The 17,401-nt window shown below is 43.5% G+C and overlaps 1 protein-coding gene across 6 annotated transcripts in view; it reads left to right on the top strand.

Annotated features, from left to right (window-relative positions):
* GALNT18 (polypeptide N-acetylgalactosaminyltransferase 18) overlaps window positions 1–17,401 on the top strand; it is a 390,932-nt gene that overhangs the window by 272,875 nt on the left and 100,656 nt on the right. The gene's annotated exons all lie outside the window — the stretch shown is intronic.

Genomic DNA, 17,401 nt, shown 5'->3' with positions numbered 1-17,401 from the left:
TGAAACCCTCATGGATATTTTTATTTCAGTTATTGTGGTCTTCAACTTCAGTCATTCTATTTGGTTCCATTAAAAATTTTCTATCTCTGAGACTCTCATATTGCTGCTTCATTGTTTTTATGATATCCTTTAGTTCTTTCTCTGTTTGTTCCTTCATCTCCTTAAGCATTTTTAAGATCATTTGTTTAAAGGCTTTCCTCAGCATGTCCACAGTCTTATCTTCTTCACTGGTGTTTACTGGATTTTTATCCTCTTCCTTTGAATGGGCCATGATTTCTTGTTTCTTTTGTACTCTTTTGTTGTACACAGTACATTTTAATATTCTGAAGTGTTAAGTCTGGGATTTATTTCCTGTGATGTCTGTTTCTTGATTTTGTAACCAGCTGGTGATAAGACAGAGATTTTCTTGAGCTTCAGCCCTCCTATCAGGAAGGTCTGCCCAAGGCGAACGCAGTGTGCACGCTTTTCCCTGTCCTTCTGGGCCTCTGTCTTGTCCTGAGCTTTGCTTGTTAGTTGTTTTGGAGTTCCCCTGTTTACAGGAGTTTGGTTGTCCCTCCATTTCCTAGGAGACAGGCTTCCCTCTCCTGGGTATAGAAGCCTTGCAGCATTTGCCCAAGACTGTCAGCCTCAATTGTTTCTTACACTGCTTTTGTTGTCTTAAGCTGCTCTTTCCTGGAGGAAAAATTCTGGGAGGAGGGGCACCCACAAGAGGACTTTTCCAAGTCTGTCTTTCCCAGTCAAAACTTGGTCAAGGACCCATGAAGGGGCAGAGAGAGGCTCCAAATGGCCTGGGTAGGGGATCAAGAAAGGTACCAAAAGCTTCTCCCCACAGCTGAGCTTTCCTAACCCGTCCAGAACATTTAGTTCTTCAACTAACTGTCCTCTCACAACCCTGAAGCAATGCAGCCTTTTTACGTCTCCACCACTGCCACCTCTGTCCAGGTAGGGTTGAAATAATGGCTGCCCTTATATTGGGGGCTCCCAATGATCTGAAAGTGCTAATCAAAAGCAGGGAACAGGGATTGGTCAAACCCTCCCCTGGTTCTGGGGAAGAGGACTTTTACATCTCTTTCTGCCTCCAGTGAGCTAGCCAGGGGCTGAAGCCCACAGTGCCCTGCTGTAAGAGTGAGGGATGTTTGCTGGGAACCATTGCACTCAATGAGCAATTTACTATTCTTTACCGTAATTTATCAGCCTCTTCCTTCTGCTCTTCCCTCAATGTAGTACAGTCTTCTTCTGGCCTCCCAGTTTCAAAATAGTTTATTCAGACAGTTCCTACCTGCTTAATGGTTGTTTTGGTAGAAGGACTGAGTCCTGGGGATGGAGTCCTCCATCTTCCCACAATAGTATCTTTAATTTTCGTATCAGCCCTGTGAGGTTGATAGTGTTATTTCCAGTTTATAAATTAGGAACCTGTTTGCAATGGAGTTGAAAATCTCCCATCTTCCCAAATATCACTCAAGATTAGAACCAGCCTGACTAGTTTCAAAGCTCATGCCTTGATCACTGTGTTTGCATATCCACTTCTACCTTTAGGGTTTACAGTCATCGTCATTGATGACATGAAGTTTCACTTCGAGTTCTAGCCTAGGGCAGCACTGCTTTAGAAAATGATCACGGTACCATTTCAGTGCTTGATGATTCATGTCCAAGTTCCTCATTGGAACTGGGGCCTGGATCTTATAATACTCTACAAGTTCTTCACCTGAGATCACAGGAGTCAAGACTAGGGAGAGTAAAAGAGTATGGAGCTGAACAGAAAGACAGAATCCAGAGAGTCAGAAGAGAAGATATATTGAGTTGCTGCCAAGCAGGAGGAGCCAAAGTCAAATAAGAAATTAGAAATTTTGGTCCAGGGAACCAGAGAGAAAGAGGAGAAAGAGAAAGCTAAGAAGTGTTCACAGCAACTGCCTAGAACAGGCACCACTATTATTATTATTTTTTCTTTCTTTAATATATCTGAGGTTAAAGGGCTAGGAACTTTGCTAAAATTACCTATAAAATAGATTAGTTTTTGTTTGTTGAACCTTCTGTGCAGTGAAAGACACGATAGACTGGCTATATGTTTTTCCCTAGAGGCCTTGGACCTCAGAGCTCTGAGAAATCTCAGTTCACTGCTAGCATCATGACTGTTCTCACCCAGCCAAGAGGAAGTTAATTAAAAACAATGCATACCCCAGTACCAGGTAAAGCAGCCCAGTCTCTGCCAGCATAGCCAGAGAGATTTGAGAAGGAAGAGAAAAAGTGTGTGTATCAGCATCCCTCTCAGCTCAAAAGGTATCAGGAAACCACCAGATGTAACATCTCATAGAAATGCTGTGAGAACATTTTCTTACCTTCCTTCTCTAGAGACAGAGAAAATTATACCTTAAATTGGATTTTAGTTGCTTCTAAAATGCCATGGTTGCTTCTAAATGCCATGGTTGGCCCAAGCCAGCTGGAGCTAAAGTTCAGAATAACCTGAGAGCTTGGAATAACACGTGTGTGTGTATGTTGTGTGGGTGAGGAATGTGAACTATTTTGTATCATTTTGTCATTAATTGGACTCTATATCAGCATTGTCCATCAGCCACTGTGATGGGATAAAGCCTACAGAATGCCAACAGCAGTACAATGGGATATGTGTCTTTGAGGCCAAGGATTTCTAAAGATACCAAACATTCATTCATATGGAGTTTGAGAAATAGATCTAGGTCTTTATATTTCCTAGAGGAATTTTTCCAGTGACCAAAAGCTTTAGCTAAGGCCTTTTCCACCTCTTCCCTTAGCACTGTGTTGCATTTTAAAAGTTATTTATGTGATCATTGGCAGTCTAAACCTAGCCTTTGCTGATCCTCATGAGTTATTAAGATTACAACAAAGATGACTCTGAAATTTAAAGCTAAGATGTTAGGAGATGTGAGAGTGTCATTGGTTAAGAAAAGGAAGTTAGTATGAGGAAGAAATGGATACATTTGATATTAGAAATAACAATGGAAGTGGCAAAAAAGCTGGCATTATCCATGCATTCATTCATACAGTGAGCATTCATTATGTTGCTTGTGCCATGAACTTGGTATTAGGTACAGAGAAATTTAATACTGGGTCCTAACAAAGGGCCTTTGTGTACCCATTGAAGATAAGAAGATGGGGTAGCCCACCGAGGATGAAAGTTTGAACTAGGAAGAGAAGAGATTTTAAGATGGACCTTGGGCATAGGCAGAGGGGTTGGCCTGATGGTGCTCACAGTTGCAGAGAAGAATTGACTGGAAATATATGAGCTGGATTGGTAGACAATCACAGATATCAGGGAAAAGCAGCATTTCAGGAGTGCAATAGCCAAACAAGAATGGATTCTAATTATATAGCTACCATTTACTAAACACTTATTATGTTCTTAGCCCATTTATTTATTTAATAAGTATTTATGAGGCACCTAATGTTCTAGTTCCATGCTAAGCATTGGGTTTACAGGTATGAGCAAGATAGCCTAGGTTCTCACCTCATAAATTTGCATTCTATTGAGTTTTATGCTTTTTGTCACTTAATTCTCCCAAGAACCATGAGAGGTCAGAATTACCAACTCATTTTACAGAAAAACACTGTCACTTACCCAGGCAATGTGGTGGAGTTTTGGTTTGAACATGATTCTGTCTGATGTCATAGCTGGTGCTTGAAATCACCACGCTATGTGATGAGAATGAGAGTTGAGAAAGGGCATTGGGATGCAGCTGTAAGGAAAAGGCCTTTGAGAGGATGGATGGAGCCAAGGGGTGGGGATAGAAGGCAGATTTCAAAGCGGTTAAGCGAAAGTGGATAGAGATTGACAAGAGGCATGGAGTTGAGAGGTATCATTTGACCATGAAGGAAGGAAGATGGATTCCTTGTAGGTACAGGCCACATGCCACAGAGAACCCTGGAGAAGTATGGACTTGACCTTAAGAACTGTGGTTGAAATGTTCCTTTCTTTTAGATGGTCAGCCATGGATAGCCCTATATGTTGGATTGCTTACCCCTAGCCATGGCCTCCTGAGACCTGAGAGGCCTTTGAGGTCTGAGATGTTAAGGTTTTTGTACAGTGTTTTCGCCTTTGGCATATTGATTTCTATATAAAAGTGTAGCTTTATATGTCTAACATATATGAAATATTTCAAAGCAACAGCAACCTCCAAAAGAGCGATGTGTAAGGATAACCTCTCCTTGCATATGAGACCTGAACACCACAGGGACTGTGGAATCTAAACCATCAGGTCTTTCTTCACTGTTGATCTCCATGTATAAGGGAAGTTTGGCCCAGGACCAATTATTCTGCCATGCCCAGCAGCTCAGAGAAGGTATCGGCAAACATGGAGAGGGAGCCTTGGTGCATTATCTCCTAGCTCACCAGCCATGGAGTGACTTCTCTGCGATTACAAACCAGAAGCCAAACAGCCGTAGTTTAACAGTATGTTGTAAAAGTTTTCCAGTTAGTAAAGATAAGTACAATATTAATCCCCAAGGAACAAAGCAATTAAAAAAAGTACATAATGAAGCAATTAGCTAGAAATGGTGGGGAGCAGAAGAGGTAGAGAGCCCATGGACAAATTTTACTCTGGAAAGGTCTTCACACTTATGTTTTTTTTTTTTAACTTGTGTTCAATGAGGGAGCCATAGAAAAGTAAGAACAGTCAGATGCAAGAAGAGGTAACAATTGTAAAGGCTTTTGAGAGACAAACTGAAGGAAATATTTACCTTTTAAAAAGTTGGGAGCAAGGGGGAAAATAGCTATAAAGGCCATTACTGGGACAGTTAGCAAATTTGATTATAGGCTGTAGATTGGATAATAGTAATATACCAATGCTTAATTTCCTGATTTGGGGAAAAACAACAACCAAAGCCTGGAAGCCAGGATTGTTTGCTAAAGCGCTGGAGAATCCTTTCTCTCATCCTTTCCTTATCTTTTCTTTTTCTGTAGTTGAGCCTGCTGGGTGGTTTGTCATGTCCCGGAAGGTAACTGCTTTGTCACCATTATGTTTTTCTAGTTTTCCAGGGAAGGACCACCGAGCAGGGCCAGAATCAGTTCTCCAAAATGACTGATAGACACTGAGCATGAGCTTCTCCTTCCCCCCACCCTTTCCTCCTCTTCTTCCTCTCCTTACGCAGCCACTGTAAAGGGTGGTTCTCCCAGGAGCAGACCTGACGCTCACAAACCTACATTTGCAGTAGGGCAATTCAGAGCTGTCTGTTCCCACCACCAGATACCCTTTAATTTGTTAAGCACCACAAGGGCCAGCATACCTATGAGTAAATTTTCGCACTTCTTGTGAGTTCTGATTTACAGATACTGCACTACACACAGTGTTTCTTTCTGTAAATCAAGGCTTACCTGTGCATAAAGTCAGTCCTGAAAATATAGAGCTGACCCTAGTCATCAGTTACCCAGTAGAGCACCATTTACTCCCTTAAGTCCTGTCCCTCTCTATGGCTGTGCTATCTGTCTGGTTCGGAGCGTGCAGGGGACAGGGGCCCTGGCATCTCTCCTTCTTTGGTGTAGCAGCCAGCAGGGAGTAGAGCACCAGATGTAGTATGTGCGGCTTTACTCACTAGGTCTGCTTCAAACAGTGCACCTCGGCACGTATGGGTCTTGAAGACTGGCATACTTTCCCCTGCAACAGCAGCAGTGGCCATATAAAAAAGTCATGGAGGAGGGGAGAGAAAAGATTTGTAAGACCTTGATTCCAAGACAAATACTTATTTTGGATTTTAATGTTTCTGAAATCAGGTTGTGCCATATAAGTTGGGCATAAATAAATAAATAAATAAATAAATAATGTAATATAATATAATATATAAACAAATTATAATGTATTATCCAAACCAGAACCCTTTTGAGAATGGGAAAGGGCACTATTAATGATTATACTGGAACACATATAAGCTGGTCCTGTCTTGGGCAAGTCATGGCATAGGGTCACCCTACTTATAATTGTATGTGGATGTTTAATGCAGTTTATTCATTTGGCCTTATGTGTTGAGTGCCTGCCATGTATAAGGTACTGGGCTCAACACAGGTGTACATGTTTAAAAGTAGACATGGGTGCTTCCTTATTGGAGCTAATGGTAAAGTAAGGCAGGCGGTGGATAAAGGGAAACAAAAAATATTAAAATAGATGGTTTAATTACAAATTGCAATACATGTGATAAAGGGAAAAACAAAATAGAAGTTCCAGAAAGTCAGGAATTTTGCATGTTTTGTTCACTGGCAAAATTCCCATCACTTACAACAGTGCCTCGCATGTGATAAGAGTTCAATAAGTAGTTGTTGAATTGAACTAAAGCAGTGAAGGGATGTGATCTGACTGATCACTATAGAAGATGGATCGGAATGCAACAAGGATTAAAGTGAAGAGACCTGGTAGGAGGTGAGTGGTTCCCGCTGAGGACAGTGGCTTGGACTAGGATGTGGGCTGTGCAGAATGAAAGAGGTGGTTGAATTCAAAATATGTTTTGGCGGTAGAACTGACTGCATTTATTGAGATATTGGATGCAGAGAGGACGGAAAAGGACGTAATTACTGATGAATCTCAGGTTTCAGACTTGGGCTATTTGGTTGTTGAAGGGAAGAAGAGACAGGCGAGCGGAGGCAGGGACGGAAATCAAGGATTTGTTTTGGACAGAGTAACCTTGAGATACCTGAAGGACGTGGAGGTGCACATATCAAGTAGGGAAGTTGGAGATGTAAATCTCAAACTCAGAGGAATGCAGTGCTTTCCCCTCTTCCCTGAAAAGTTATTGTTAAAGCAATAGTGAATCTTACAATCACTGGATTCTTAGAATGTGGGAAGTACAGTGATAATAATTATGGCTAATATTTGTTGGGCCCTAAACTTGTGCCAAGTGTTGAAATAAATCCTCTAGTACATTGCCTCATTTAATCCTTGCCACACCGGTTTTTGGAAGGTACAGTTTTTACCCCCATTTCATAGACAAGAAAACTGACTGTTAATGGGAAATCCAGGATTTGACTCAAGAGTCTGTATCCTTAACACAGTGATTTCTCATCTCCTAAGAGGCAGAGTTCTTGGAAACAATTCCCTACTCTGCTTCTAAATCATCCTGTGAATTTGAATCTTAGCTGGCTCACCTACGAAATGATGGGAGAGAATTAATCGGGTCCCCTTCAACTCTGATATACTGCAATACTGATCTCTTTTGTAAATCCCATTTTTAATGCAGGTTTGCTGCAGGTGCTTTTCAGATATGATACCAGTGACGATCCCAAGTTGACAGTTCATTTTGATGTGTATGAAAAGGGCAAATCACTGTAAGAGAAGACTCAGCACACGAGGTTTCGTAATCTAAATTTCAATAGCATAATAAGGAGACTCCTTGGAACAAATGTTATTTCTGAGTGAGAGAATGTTCAGCATCTCAGCTTAATTTTTATCATCCAAATAATAACCCAGAGGGTCCCACTAGGCTGAGTGAGGGGTGGGTGCAGTGATACTAGGGCCAACTCATAGGCTCCTCTGATGCCTGCCCTGGGTTCTGCCAAATTACCTCCCATCTATACCCTGTCTCACTGGTACCCCCTGCTCTGCTGGGGGCTGACGATGTGTATCCTTCCCTTCAGTGATTCCTGGTGGGCCTGGATTTCAGAAAAGACCCTCCTGACTTATCATGGGTAATACACTTTGGACGCTCTTTAGGCTCTTGCGTCAGTGTCACCCTTTCTGGAACATCTGGTACTGACGGCCAGTTTGAATTTGATTGGGACATGCTAATGAGCCATTTGTATATGTGGGATTTGTTTCTGATTAGATTAAGCTTCAGAGACAGGAAAGAAACAGCCACTGATTAAAGACATAAAAAAGGAAACACTTTAAATGAATAAGTGGTTCATCTTCATATAGCAAAGTATAAATTAAACGTAGTTCAGGGGATCAGCTTTGAATAGCAGCTTGAAAAGCAAGCTTGAAGAGCAAGCTTTTGTGAATGTGTCTGGAAGGAGAAGGCACCTCACAGCAATTGAAAGGGACTTAACCCACCAGAGAGGGCTCCAAACACTCTGAGTAAATAGATGGGCCCAGTTAGCTGATAAAAATGACTCTCAGATTAGGGATGCGAAGATTTTTCTTTGAATTTTAGAAAATTGCTCCCTGGGTCCCTATGACATTCAAGTTCATTATCATTTTCTGGCAGCACCAGTGATGGTGATGGGGGGCAGGGATCTTAACTCAAGGCAAAGAAGCGATTAGAATAGACAGCACTAGTGTCAATGGGACCCTGATTTGGGATTTGGCTATGGCTACTATCTCTGAGCTTGGGGCTTCTACAGCGTTTTGGTTCTGTAGAAATGCCTAGAGTTAGGCTAGCAGAAATCTCTGAAGCTTAGCCCTATCTAGATTCTGGGTCACTTGATCATGGCTGAAGATGTGGCTCCAGGCCCAGCCCACCAGCTGGGGGACTTTAGGAGCAGTGGCACTACCACCAGGCTGCCATCTGTGGCCTCTGGGGTAAGCCTGGGCAGCATGTGATCGCCATGCCCGGGCCTTTTCTTCTTCCACCCAGCTGGCCTCTCCCTTGGTTTTCCACCCTCTGATTTGAGCTTACACAGGACTCTTACCCCAGCCTGTTTTGCGGGGACCCTAATATCCTGCCCGGCCCTACTTACCCCTTATAGTTCCCTCTACCACCACCCATCTTGGTCCTAGATCTGTGCTTTCTATCCTCAACCTCTGCTGAGTCCTCCTCTGAATGGACTCATCATCTGGAATTGGTAAGCTGATACCTTCCTGACACCGAATCTCTCCCCATGCCTGGAACCTTCTGTTACAAGGTCCCACCAATTGATTGATTACCCACTCCCACCCACGTTTATTAGGGGCCTGCTGAGACCAAGCCTCTGGTCACCTGCGTCCTTATACACTGACAAGCTTTATCAATAGGGTAATTATCACAGGCTGCAGTAGCACCCTAAACCTTAGAGGCTTAGCACAGGAAAAGTTTATTTTTGTTTTCACATCACAGTCCACTGAAGGGTGGGAGGCTCTCCTGAGCAGCTGTTTTCTAACTTAGAGACTCAGGCTGCTTCCCTTGTGGATTTGCCATCTTTTAGCTTCAAGATCAACCTGGCTTAAACATCCAGCAGATCGGGGAAGGGTACATGGGAAAGGCACACTGGATATTTACCCCATTGGCCAGGACATGACAGCTGTCATTTCCTCTCATTTCCTTGTCTTAAGCTGTTCACATGGGCCCTCCTGACTGCATGGGAGGCTGGGAGATATAGAGAAGCACAAAGACATTAGTGAACAATAGGCAATAGGGCTCTCTGCCACCTTCGTGGGGACCCACCCTGCTCCTGGCCCAATTTCCCAAACCTCAGTTATATCCAGGCTTGACTTCTTTCTTTTTCCAACTTGTCTCAAGTTCACCCTTGAGTTTGGGCAAAAATTCTGTGCAACTCTGAAAATTCTGAAGAGAGGACTCTTCAGAAGAGTTTATTGTAAGAAGAGGGCAATATTAATCAGGACTGTTGGCCGATAAGACATCCAAATTAGCTCTTCTCTGTCAGAACCACTAAAAGATACATTCTAATCTTAACAGCCACACATTTGTAAAGGAATCCCCATGGAAATGTCTCTCTCTGAACTCCCACAGCCCCAGTCTTTATTGTCAAAGCATGTGAGTCCAGGTGCCCTGTATGTGATGGGACAGATTTCTAAGCTTGGCATCACTGAGGCTGTGCCTCTGGGTTTCCTGCAAGTAAGCAGCTATTTCAGCAAATCCTAAATCCCTGAAAAACAGCCTTTTAACTTTTCCTACATGAAAAGCTTCTAGACATTCCAGCCCAGCTTGTCTCTTCTTGGAGTTCTGCCCAGTGAATCCCCCTGCTGTCTTCTGATAGTTAAGAAGAATCCCTTTCAAACAGGAAAGTTGCTTCCAGTGTTTCTTGGGGCTGACTCAAATGTCCACACCCCTTCAGGGACAACTTCCAAGAAAAAGCATCATTTTTTCCAAGCAAAAGTTCTGTCCAGAGAACGCTTCAGAAGAGTTTGTTGTAAGAAGAGGGCTTAGGAATCTGTATCCCCAAGGAGTGTTTTTCTGTGGGGTCTAATGGAAGAATAAACATCGTCAGACCTTGCATTTTAAAAATAGCTAATATCTAACCTTGGATCCAAATAAAGTACAGTGGGGATAATTCAAGCCTAAAGCTCAACTCTGGATCCTTCATTCATGCAATAAATATTTATTGAGCACCAATTATGTGCCAGGTTCAGGTCTAGATACTAAAGATTCCTTGAGGAGAGCAAGATAACCGTGATCCTTTCTCTCATAGTCTGGTATTACAGGCCCATAAATATGAAAAAAAGCTCCATCCCACAAGTAATCAGGAATTGCAAATTAAAACTACAATCAGGTAGAATTTCATGCCCATCAGGTTGGCAAAAATTAATAAGTTGGACAATGCCAGCTGTTGGCGAGGATGTAATGAACCTGAACTCTCATCTGTGCCAGTGGGAGTATAGCTTGGTATACACACTTTGGAAGAGTTTTGCTTTCCCTAGTGAAGTTGGATGTATGTGTAACAAATGCCCTAGAAATTCTGTGGTGGTGTCAATACACTCAGAGACGCCTGCTCATGGATGCCAGGAGACACATAGGAGAATGTTCCAGCAACCCAGTTTCACAATACTGGGTACAATCAGAGCATGAACTAACAGGGGAAAGCATAAATAAACTGTGTGTATTAATGCAACAGAACATACCATGCTGATGAAAATAAATGGACAGCTACATGCATCCACATGAACCTCAGGCACATAAACCTGAGCAAAAGAAGTAACAGAATGCAAACAATATGCTTCCATTTACAGAGTATTCAAAACCAGGTAAAGCTAAAAAAAATATGTAGTTTAGGCTTCAAGGATGTTATTAACAAAATTTAGGATAATGGTTTACCTTTGGGGATAAAGAGGAGCACACAGGGGCTTCTAAGCTATTGGCCGTGTACTGTTTCTTAATCTGGGTGGTAGGTAGTCTGTTGTTCCTTATTTGTCTTTGAACTGTGCATGTCCATTTTATATACACATGCAGTTAAGCTAAGTCATGTGTGAAAGGAAGCACGGGTAATGTGGGAATGCATTGCAGAGGCATTTAGTCAAACTTCAGGCAACTGGGTAAGTTTGGTCATAATTAGGCAAACAAATAAGTGTATTTGGGGTTGGAGAGACAGGGTATCCCAGTAAAAGGACTGGTATGGGGCGGAGAGGGGGTTGCGTAACTGGGTGGGAGATGCATGGAGATTTAAGAACAAAGTCTACCCTAGAAATTAAAATAAGAAGTTGGTGAAACTGGACATTAGAAGATGAGCAATAAGTCTGCAGCCAATAGGTGAGACCAGATCTCAGAGGTCTTGCAAGCCATGGTCAGGAGTTTTGATCTTTGTCTAGAGACTAAAGGTGGTAACTATGAGAGTGAGAGGCATTTTGGAGGGAGGTTGACTCCATATTTACATTGTCCCAGTCCCAGCTCCTCTGCCTTGTACCCTGGACCCTGACCTACTGATGCTGTCTGGCTTTTGTGTTATCCTTGCACAGACTTCATCTCTCTTCCCTTCTTATTCTCATGCAGGGCCAGGACGAGGGTGAGGCGATGAGATGCCTAGGGCCCCCAAAATGAAGGAGGCTCAAGATTGCATGCCCTGCCTAGCCCTATTCCCTTCCTCTGCTTGCCGGGATCTCTGCCTCTGCCTCCATTTTGCAAATGAGTTTCTGGTCTTCTGCCAGTTCTCCCCAAGCCTCAGCCTCCACCCACCCTAACCCTATCCCCCCAACCTATTCCTGGTTTTGGCTTTCCACTCTTGTCTCAGCATTTTGCAGCCAAGTTATTCAAGATAGATTACACATAATTACCAACACAAGCCAAGAAATAAGGACCACATGAGTGGTACAAATCATGCGTTTCAGGAGTTTGGAGGAAGAAGGCCAGGCTGGCTTTGGAGGGATAGAGAGCAGGAAGGAGGTTTTCTGGGCCAAGGGAACAGTGAGAACACTTTGCCAAAAGCAAAGCACTCGTTAGAAGTAGGAAGGAGATAAAAATAAGGGAATAAAAGTTTGGGGTTTTATCTTGTGGACTGTGACTATGAATACAAAGCTGACCTGCCAGCACTCCCCAATCCTTTACCCATGGTAAACATAACTAATAAATTGTGGCATGCTTTTCCACTGAGCCAAAGAGGGCCTCAGAATCCTTCTCAGCACAGGGCTTCAGGGGAGATGTTAACCGATGGATTTAACACAGGAGTATAAACTTATTTGCCATTCCTGCCATAGACTACAAAGTGATCACAAATCTTTGTTTAGGAGAGGTGGTCAAACTGTAACCTGTTGCTATGCCTGCAACATTCCCCTATTTTCAACCAATTTGCATGTCCCTGCCAGCTTGTGCCTTCAAATACTGGACACCATTTGAGGTACTGGCAAGAAACTTAGAATCACACATTGTGAAAAATAAGACAGCACTGAGTCTAACTCTTCCATTTGGTAGCTGGGGGAACCTGAAGCTGATGGAAAGGGTCAGGGGATAACTTGTTTATTATGTTCATGGCAAACACAGGGCAAGAACTCAGGGCTTCTAACAGTGATCTGCACCAGAGAGTCCCAATCCTTGGAAGGGAAAGAGACCTGACCCTTCTTGAGAACAACCATGTGTCTTTGAAGCATCTCTTTTACACCTTTCAGGGAGTCATTGTCCCAAATAAAATGGCAACTAAATTCCAAAGACATATCCAAGTCAGAAGCTAACATGTGACAGAGACAGAATTCTAAACCTCTGTTCCAGCCCTCCAAGACCCAACATGCTTTCTTGTAGTTCCCAGCCGGGTTCTTTAAGCCTTCTCCAAAAGCTGGTGATGAGTGGGATTTTGCTCCACCCTGGGTGACTGTTATTTTACAATCTGCTTTAGGTTCTCGGTCACATCTGGGAGCAATGGCCCAGCAGCTCCTCTGTTAGAGCATTTGTGAGATTGGGGTTTTTCTCAGCAGTGTGGTGCCCTTCATGGTTCCACAAGATGAAGCCACTTGCTATTGCCCGTGCTCAGCTGATGATTTCCCTGGTTATTTGACATTAATTTCAACTCTGCTATGAAAGTAACTCTCTGTGGCACTTAAATGTCACATTGCTAAAAAAAAAAAAAAAACTTCTTGGGTTTGAAGAAAGCCATTGTGTTCAGTAACATCTGACCACGTTTTATGTTTATGGCCTTTGAGTAGGGCCTCCAATTGAGCTAGTTAAAGCCATCTCTCTATAGTCAGTGAAAACCCAGCACTTTTGGATTACTGGATTCATTCATTCAAATAATATTTATAGAGCTTATACTAAGTGTCAGGTGCGACTAGAGACAGTGGTAAACACCCAGACATGATCCTTGTCTTCGTGGAACTTACAATCTTGGGAGAGTTGGGGGGAAGACAGATATTTAAAGACTAAATGCATAAATAAATTCCTCATGAATAAGCATTATTAAGAAAAAGGACAGAACATTAAAGTATACAGAGAGGATCTAATTTGGATTGGGTGAGAGAGGGAAGGAAATATTTAGCTGTGTAACAAGTGGGGGGAAATTATTCCAGAAAAGTAAGTGCAAAGGCACAGAGACAGGAAAGAACTAGTTGTGGTCAAGAAACACGTTCCCCAGTGCCATCCAGATGTGCTTGGGTTTGCCCAGCCTTGAGTCGGCATGCTGTCAGGGTCCCCAGTGTCATTAAGACATAACACGTGCCTGCTCTTGGTATGACAAACCTGGTTCACATACACTCCATAGCAAAATTTTCTATCTCCTGGTAGTTGCTTCCCATGCCCCTGTTCTCTGTGACCTCACCTGCTTTCTTGGTTACTGACCTTTGATTTTCACTTTTTAGCCACCCCTTCTGTTCTCCCTTCCCTGCCCTCCTTCTTCTTGGCATCACCACCCCTGCAATTCACAAAGCTAAGACGTCAGCCTGTCTCACATCGTCACCCTCAGTCTAGCGGCCCTGCCTCTCTGGCACAGTTTTTCCCATCTTCATCCTCCATCTGGGTTGGATCTTACTACAACATGTCTTCTATGACTTAGACATTTCCCAGGCCCTCTTCCCTTTCGCCCACTTCCTCACCCCCTGCTCCTCCCAAGCCTGCCTAGGAGTTTTATGATGTCATTCTCCATGCAGTCTAAATGCCAGGGATTTTCCCTTTCTGTCCCTTATCCTCCGTCCCAGAGAGGGTCTCTAATGTCAGGCTGTGGGTAGAACTTGTGAGATTCTCTCTTGTGCTAAGCGGTTAGGTAGCAGAGCTGCTCGTCACCCAGTGATCTGAAACCACAGGCTTTTTGTGTCACTTCAGTCATTGGGCAAAGTCCAGGAATGGTGAGGCGAACATGCTGAATCTATGTCTTCTGCTTCAAAGCCCAGAAGCTGCCAAGAACCCAAAGGCTGTATCCCAGTCAGGTGTTGCCATTCTCTCTGTAGATTGTTTCCTTTTCACCCAAGAGAGGAGAGTCAAGATTAATTCTGTGTAAACAAATGTTCCCAGTCTCTGGGGAGGGAGCCTAGCACACTGCTTCCCCCAGGCTGGGCACCCCAGAAGGTGAGTTTAGTATCTTTCCTCTTGGTCATGGGCCAGATGTGAGTTTAGTATCTTTCCCTTCTTTATAGCTCACTGCCTCGCTCTTGGGTTCTGCCAGAACTCCAGGGCCAAGAAAGATGGGGTAGGAAAAGGGCATCTGGCTCACTCTGAAGGTGGGTATAGAGGAGACACTAAATAGCCATAATTGTAACAATTATTATAAAAGGATAACAGTCACAGAGTGATGGCCTCCAGAGTCCCAGGCACTTCAGCGGGGGTTGTCCTGAACCCACAGCCCTGTGAGTTATCACAGACCAGAGGGCAAGTAGTCCAAAGTCACCGCTCAGCTGACACACAAACCGGCCAGTCCCCATGTCTCTGATGTTTCCACTGCCTTGACTACCATCTACATTGAGGCAGGCACAGGGCTAAGTATCTGCACTCCAGTCCCTCTTTCACAGTGTGTGAAATTGAGGCTTGGGAGGAGAATTCCCCTGCCAAAGGTGACCACAGTCAGCCAGCAAGAGGCAGAGGCAGCTAACATTTGAACCAAGTTCTCTCTGACTCCAAAGCTGTGTTTTGAAAGATTATCTGTTGAAACCATCCTATTCAATGCCTCACATCTGCTGGAAAACTATGATGTGTAGTACAAAGGAGAATTTGGTGAAGTGCTTGGAAAGCACTTTTGTAAAAGGGAAGGAGGTGGTTAAATAAGCAATTCAGTTGTGCCGTGCCATGAGAAGGAAAGACAAGGCAGGAACCAAATAGCAGGGCAGAGTAACCTAGTTTAAGGGGTCAGGGAAATGATGCTAAACTGATCCCTCCCTGAAGGTGAAAAAGGGAAAGGTGGGTGGGTGGGAGAATATCAGTGCATATCAAAAGTCCAAAAGTGAGAGGATATGTAGCCTGTTGGAAGAACTGCATGAAGTTCAGCGTCATTGCAGGAGACTGTTTTGGGGAGCAGCAGGCATGAAACCAGAGAGGCTGCAGGGAGAACAGATCCAGAGGAACCTCAGGGGCTGGGTTCGGGAGCCTTGTGCAGGGTAGGGGCATGATCTAATTTACACAGTCAAAAGATCACTCTGGCAACTGTATGGAGAAGAAGTTGTAGAAGGAAGACAGGAGGGGAGAGGTCAGTTGTTTGGAGGCTGTTGCAACATCCAGATAAGAGATGACAATGGTCTGGACAAGGACAGTGGCTGCAGAGATGGGAAAGGTCATAGATTTAAGAGCTAAACAGTGAGTTCACATGGTTCCTTTTACTAGGTGTCCAAAAGCGAGTGGGTGATGCCTGCCTATGCCAAAAAAAAAAAAAAAAAAATGCAAATGGGTGGTGCTACTGCCACTATTTTGATGAGAATGACAGCAGATGCACCCACTCCAGAGTGAAATGAGGAACCGACTCTTTGGAAACAGGTCTCATAATAAAGGCTTTGCTGGGAATCATGTTCTGTGTTGTGTTGTTGAAATATGTCAAGTAATAGCCTCTGTTCCAGTTGCAGAAAGACTAATTAACCTGACTCTTTGTGTTGTCAATAACATAATCACGGTATTCTCAGGCTCTCATTGAACAACTCATCAAAGTGAACCAGGCTGGGGCCTTCAGTGCCTCCCTCTCCTGTTCCTTACAGCCACCTCTAGATGTGGTTACTACTTTCACAGCATGGTCACCACAGGGAATTCATTGGCTCTTTCGAGCTTCTCTGGGAGTCAGACAGATCCTTTTGTCTTCTATATCAGCTATGTGGTCACGAACAAGGGAAGTCCTGGAGTCTCAGTTTCCTCATTTGAAATTAGAGATGACTACTGCACAGGGCTGTTCTGAAGATTCCACTGCATAGTTTGTATAATAATAGCTGCAACTTACTCAGTGCTTATTATATGACAGGCATTCTACTAAGCACTTTGGGTGTGGCAACTTTTAATCCTTTCAACAACCTCATGAGATAGATACTATTAGGAACCCCATTTGAGATGAGGAAACTGAAGCACAGAGAGATCAAGTGACATGCCCAAGGTCACCTAGCTGGTATGAAGCAAAGCCAGGATAAGGACCCAAGCAGTGTAATTCCAAACCCTTTGTTCATAATTGCCATGTTATGATGCCCCAACCGCACCCCAACATGTGTAGTCCAGTGCCTGACACATCATAGACACTTGGTGGGAATACTGTTTCCTCTCCATGGGCTCTAAATCCTATACGAAATGCAAGACAAGATTAGGTAAGTGGGAAATCCATAAATCATCTCCTAACTACAACAGCCTACAGGGACCAACTGCCGGACAGGTGGAAGAGAAAGTATTCTCTTCCTAACTAACCCAGAGAGAATTAAGCTAAATCCAAAGCCTACCTTATTTTGGCCCCAAATCTATTGTTGTTGATAGGTACATGTTATATGTGTGGATGTGGTGTGCTAAATTGTCAAGTTGACAATGCCTGATGAATGGCCACTACTGCCCACCAAGAGACCTTGATTATGTTCCCTCATAAATCTCACTCAATAGTTCTGACCAGGAAGTTCAGGTTCATCTTGTATTTATTAAGCATTAGCTGTTCGTTTATTTATTTATTCCACAAGTACTTATGAAGTTTATATGATATACACTCCTTGTGTTATATGCTAGAGATGAGAAATGAATGAGGTGACGTCTGCTATCTATGAGCAGTCAGTGGGGCAGACTAACCTATTGGCAGATAAATAATAATATAAAGAGCTGTGGGAGACAGCGGAGAGAACAACTGGCTGTGCACTGAGGACTGAGCAAAGACTCCACAACACTGGTCAGAGTCTTGAGGGATGGATTTTTTTTCAGTGGGGCTAAAGAGTGGGGCATG

The sequence above is a fragment of the Tamandua tetradactyla genome, chromosome 8 (assembly GCF_023851605.1).
Source record: "Tamandua tetradactyla isolate mTamTet1 chromosome 8, mTamTet1.pri, whole genome shotgun sequence".
NCBI classification, from domain to species: domain Eukaryota; kingdom Metazoa; phylum Chordata; class Mammalia; order Pilosa; family Myrmecophagidae; genus Tamandua; species Tamandua tetradactyla.
The sequence above is the reverse complement of the archived record's forward strand: the minus strand, read 5'-3'. Positions and strand labels throughout refer to the sequence as shown.